At 29.5% G+C, this 5951-nt stretch overlaps 2 long non-coding RNA genes across 4 annotated transcripts; one reads left to right on the plus strand and one right to left on the minus strand.

The window, feature by feature from the left end:
- Positions 1 to 2162: 2162 nt before the first annotated feature.
- LOC111877327 (uncharacterized) lies at positions 2163 to 4116 on the minus strand. 3 transcript variants are annotated; one of them, XR_006192827.2, is made up of 6 exons: positions 3678 to 4116; positions 3509 to 3596; positions 3210 to 3272; positions 2878 to 2954; positions 2464 to 2565; positions 2163 to 2381 (listed from the first exon to the last, which is right to left on the minus strand). It is a non-coding gene; the product is annotated as an uncharacterized LOC111877327 (long non-coding RNA). The 3 variants fall into 3 exon arrangements; XR_002845370.3 differs by having other exon boundaries at positions 3509 to 4116; XR_006192826.2 differs by having other exon boundaries at positions 3210 to 3393; positions 3509 to 4116.
- A 260-nt stretch (positions 4117 to 4376) lies between these two features.
- Positions 4377 to 5325, plus strand: LOC111877332 (uncharacterized). The gene is made up of 2 exons (XR_002845381.3): positions 4377 to 4517; positions 5095 to 5325. It is a non-coding gene; the product is annotated as an uncharacterized LOC111877332 (long non-coding RNA).
- Positions 5326 to 5951: the final 626 nt, after the last annotated feature.

Here is a 5951-nt window from a genome sequence, read left to right on the forward strand (position 1 = left end):
TAAATTTAAGCAAATAATTTAGATAAACAAATAAAAAAAATTAACGAATCTTTAATTTAGTAACTTTATAATCAGAAGGAAAGTTCATTAATAAAATTGATATACATTTATTATTGTATTTAAATACTATCTAGAATTTAATAAAATAAAAAAACCATAAAATGACATATGAAATAAACATTAATTTAAAATAACTATAAAAATAAATGTGGCAAAATAAAAAAGAATGTGACATGTAAAAAATCTTTATTTATTAAAGAAGATATCAAAAGCTTTTATATAATTACATTAAAAGGCATAAAAGACTTTCACACGCATCAAATAATAATGAACGCTAATATAAAAGTAGTGTTTAAAATATCATTAGCACCATATTGACACCTCTAACTAATTACATGTTTTACTTGATATTATAAATTTATAATAATCATCAGGTATAATAAACTGATATATTTACAATATGAGACATTTTACTTCAATTTCAAAAGGCACGTCTTTTTCTTCATAGAAAGAAATTCACATTTGATGAATTTAATATTAGTATTTGTTTTCAAACCTTCTAATAAAAGTCTCTTTAGATTGTAGTATTACTTAAGATAATGATAATCTTTATTATTATTATAAGAGCTATATATTATTTTATAATCAATGACAATAACTTAGTTATCTTTAACAATATACTTGTTGTTATTTTTAAAAACATAATTTAAATTAGACACAACACACGGGAAGTCATCTAGTAATAATAAACCACAAAACGCACTTCCGACCATCAATAGGGTGATAAGATAGCATGTGCTAGGAAAATGAAAACACATACATATCTTCCTCCAAGTGAATACTATATGAATGTTAAAAATTATAAGTCATCAATATAGTCGGGACTTTAGCATGTTATCTTAAGCACTTAAGAATATCAAAAATATTATATATATATATATATATATATATATATATATATATATATATATATATATATATATATATATATATATATATATATATAATTACATTAAAAGGCACAAAAGACTTTCACACGCATCAAATAATAATGAACGCTAATATAAAAGTAGTGTTTAAAATATCATTAGCACCATATTGACACCTCTAACTAATTACATGTTTTACTTGATATTATAAATTTATAATAATCATCAGGTATAATAAACTGATGTATTTACAATGTGAGACATTTTACTTCAATTTCACAAGGCACGTCTTTTTCTTCATAGAAAAAAATTCACATTTGATGAATTTAATATTAGTATTTGTTTTCAAACCTTCTAATAAAAGTCTCTTTAGATTGTAGTATTACTTAAGAGAATGATAATATTTATTATTATTATAAGAGCTATATATTATTTTATAACCAATGACAATAACTTAGTTATCTTTAACATTATACTTGTCGTTATTTTTAACAACATAATTTAAATTAGACATAACACGCGGGAAGTCATCTAGTAATAATAAACCACAAAACGCACTTCCGACCATCAATAGGGTGATAAGATAGCATGTGCTAGGAAAATGAAAACACATAGATATCTTCCTCCAAATGAATACTATGTGAATGTTAAAAATTATAAGTCATCAATATAGTCGGGACTTTAGCATGTTATCTTAAGCACTTAAGAATATCAAAAATATTATATATATATATACACTAGCTGAATACCCGCGCAAAGCGGCGGGGAAGAATAGTTCATTATGGTGATTAGTTCCTTTCGCCCTTTCGGTTTGTAACATAAATTCTAACTTTTACTTTGTGACAAATTCTATTTTAAATTTAAAAATTAACACATAAAAGAACGATAAGTTAGTTGTTTGTTCAAGAGAATCTGTTTCCTAATTCAAATTGGCAACAACATTCAATTCTCTTAGTTAATTAGTGGATGGGTCTCTAAGTTATCTCATTCTTCTAAGTTATCTCACTCTTCTAAGAGTTATCAATGCTTTTGAATGAGGAATGTCAACTAAATGCCAACGCCCATCCATTATTACTCCAAAATAGGTTCAGTTTATTTACCATAAACCCACCCAAAAGCACCTAAAAAGGGGTGAAAACATTTACGAGTTATCAAGGAAAGAAAATTTCATCTTTATGTTTCTAAAAAAAAGAATCTAAAACAGATCACAAAGAACAAAATTTAGACTCGAGATTAATACTATACATGTTTCTTTTCTCAGTCCAATATCATTTTAAGAATATAGCAAAAAGATTTATAATCTTTTACACCCGAAAATCGGAAGATAAGAGCCCAAAAGGTTATATAAACATAAACACCGAAGACACAAAATTAGCAAAATGAGGCCCCTTTCACATTACCAGAGAACAAGAGTGAAAAAGTTGAAAAGAAAACCCGCATATTCTTCTTCACCTGTACAAAAACAATAGGAAAGCAACGTTAAGAAATGGTGACCATATAAAACAAAGAGAAAGACAAAGTGAAGTTCACACACCACCACCAATACATGGTTTTGCACTTATAATTACTTCGCCTTCTGGGATGTTTGATACTTTGAAATAATTATACTGCCTTGAACATGAGACACCATGAATGCCTGAAACAAGATAGATGTGAATACTATAAATATGACTATTCTGCCCTTACAAAGCTAAAAAATGTACACAACAGGAACCAAAATTATAACTCTTTATGACGTTTGCATGAAGTAATACGAAGGTAATGTTTTTACGGTAACCATAATTGGTAAGTTCAATTTTCTTGTAGGACCATTTCAAAAACTGACAACCCAAAACTTCATTACTGAGGAAACGATAAATGTAGATGATAAGACTTTTGTTACTTATAATCATTAAAATTATTTTTAATCCATTCATTATCATAAGATACTTTTATGATCTTGACTTACACAATCAAGCAGGATGTTAACAGCCTTCAAACCAATGGATATGTGCATCTCTATGGCCCAATCGATGTCTTCAACACCTTTTTATCATAAAACAGATAATCATGTTTAGTGAAAAAAAAAGGTGACCAGGTGGGTCATGTAGCTGCCATGGATACATAGAATGTAGGTCACTTTTAAACCTGGTGACTACAAACTGGGTTCAGGGCACATAGGGAAAGCAAATTCTATATGTATGCTTCATTCATTTAACATTTTATTTTAAAAAAAACTGGAAAGAAGATGCAGTAAGGGCTCGAGGCCAAGTCTACAAACCACAAAAGTAGTGATGTTACCTTTTACTTGTTGATACCTTGAAAACGTTTGATAGAGCCTTTTTATCTTGTTGTTATTGTCTTCTGCATAGGAAGAGTAAGAAAATCAACCAAAAAAACATATTTTTTCTAGCGAAAATCGCTTTCCTTTTAGCTGATGAATTTTGAAATTGTGATTTTTAATCCATTACATAAAATCAAAACCCTGTAACAACAAAAATTAAGTAAAAAATTTGATTATGTGAAAAGAGATATTAGGAATTGAAAATCAAACAATAAATCGAAAAGAATAGGGTGAAGAAGAGAGAAACGAAGCATACATGTGTTACCGTGGAGAGTCCCGGGGAGAAGGGAGTAGGTGCGGTTATTAGATGATGGTCATTGTTTTGGTGTCTTCCAACAAAAACCCTAGAATAAAAAAGAAATTCCCATATTCCAAACTGTATATTTCAATCAAATAGAAGAAAAGTAGAGAGGATAAGGGAGCACCGGTATGTGGAGGGGATTAATGGAGTTACTGGTTGAGGAGAATGGTGAAGCGGAAACTGGTATAGAAGAAGGGTAACCTACCCACTCTGCTATAAGTGTGGTTAGTGTTTGTTGAGAGTGAAGCCGACGGCAAGTGGTGTGATGGTGGCGGTAGACAAAGGATGAGGAAACACTCGTTAGTTGTGGTGGTTCATTGTTCGAGAAGTAGGCGGAGGAGGCGTGTTTAAGTTTTTCCTAAATCAGAGATCCTTATAGAGATCGGACGACATACTTAATAAGGTGGCCGGTGGTTTATGTTGATCTCGTTTTTATTCAAATGATATGGAAATGTCGAGATATGAAGGCGAGAAAAATCGGGATTCTAAAACTGAATCCCTGTAAATTCAATATATCATCCGACAAATATGGATTCAACAAGACTCGACCAAGGATTAAAAGTCTAAAAATAAGGAAAGATATGATCATATTTTAATATTATTTTATTCATACTGATTGTACTTTAGGCTTAAAGATCCAATTGACTTTGGGATTGGATTTTCTGTACATCGGCGGCGGGAAAGAAAAGTCATACTTTCTCAAACTCTCGCTTCACCACCACTCACTTCACCATCGTCACCAGCCTATGCGTCGTCAGATTTCCTTCCTCTATCTACTTTTCTTTTATCTTAAATTTTAGGAAAGCTAGGGTTCGATTATGGCTTCCTTTCTCACACAGTAGGTTCAAGAGAAAATGGGTAATTATAGGAGACCATAGACCCACGAGATGGATCATTTATGGGTTAATGAAACAGTCAACAATATCTTGGTCCCAATGCTTTCTCTGATTTCACTTTACATGAGGTAATTTCATCCGCTCTTGCATCTTTGTATGAGTCCATCTCCATCTATAGTCTCTTCTCTTCTTCCTTTGAGATATAGCAAGTGCTTTAAATTTTTGATGTTGATCGAACCTGTTGATAAAGTTTTATGTCTATGCCTACGAATTATATTTTTTGACAGTTGTGATGGAAGTCGTTTAAGTTTTGAAATTAAGAACGAGACTAAATCCATGAAATATTTGACACTATATAGTATTTATGTATGATTCTGTGTGTAGGTGTTTTTTATGAAATGTTTTTGATTTAGAATATTGTGGTGGCAATTAATAGAATCTGTAATGATATAGGGAATACGCCCTAAAGGTGTTTGATAAAATATCGAAGAGAAGAGTGGTTAATGGTAAATTTCGTATGCCAGTCAATTTTATTTGTTAAAACAAGCCAAAATAGACTAAGAAGAAGATAAATAATTATATATTACTATATATAAATTTTATTTGTTTTATTTCAACTGATTGATATTACTGTCAGGACAGAAACAATATGATTTTTTATGATCAACCATGCAACAAATGTCTAAACTTTAAAACCCATTATAGATTTTCCGACATTCACCACCAACAAATTTAGTGGAGCAAGAAGATGATGGTGGTAACAAGCTTAAAGTATATGTTGCACATGTGGAAACAAGAAAAGCTAAACCTCTATTTTCCTCAACATATGTGTTCCTCAATGCATTTTTTGACAAGTATGGCCCATGCTTGTGATTTTTTACTATACATATACCTTTATGTTTTGACATTAAATATGAAGATGCGTGCACTTTTTAATCCGGTATTTATATATATATATATATATATATATATATATATATATATATATATATATATATATATATATATATATATATATATATATATATATATATATATATATATATATTTTTCCTGACATTATTAAAATTATTAAAATCCTCTCTTTTTCTTCTATTACTGCATTGTCTATTCTGTTGTTTTTTTTATTATTTTTATTTTTATTTTTTATACAACCATTTTACTTCTAAAAACTACGAAAGCATAGCATTGTACTTTAAAGCTCTTTATTATTTAGATGTTATACTTTGAACAAAATACGTTTTTTTGTGTACAACCATTTTACTTTCAAAAACTACCAACTATAGCATTGTACTTTAAAGCTCTTTATTATTTGGATGTTATACTTTGAACAAAATAGGTTGTTGTTTCTTACATTTAACACTTATAAATCAATAAGACATATTTGGTTACCGATGTATGACCTTAACCTTTATTCCTATATTCCTGCCTTATAATGTTTAAGTTGCCTGTATGACCCCTTTTGCATGTTGAAATGTAAAAGACTACTTGTAGTATTTGCTGAAAGTTTTGTTGAAAATTGCCTAGAATGTCTAAGCTTAGTATACTTTGGTGTTTTTTCC

The sequence above is a fragment of the Lactuca sativa genome, chromosome 5, assembly GCF_002870075.4.
Source record: "Lactuca sativa cultivar Salinas chromosome 5, Lsat_Salinas_v11, whole genome shotgun sequence".
Classification (NCBI taxonomy): domain Eukaryota; kingdom Viridiplantae; phylum Streptophyta; class Magnoliopsida; order Asterales; family Asteraceae; genus Lactuca; species Lactuca sativa.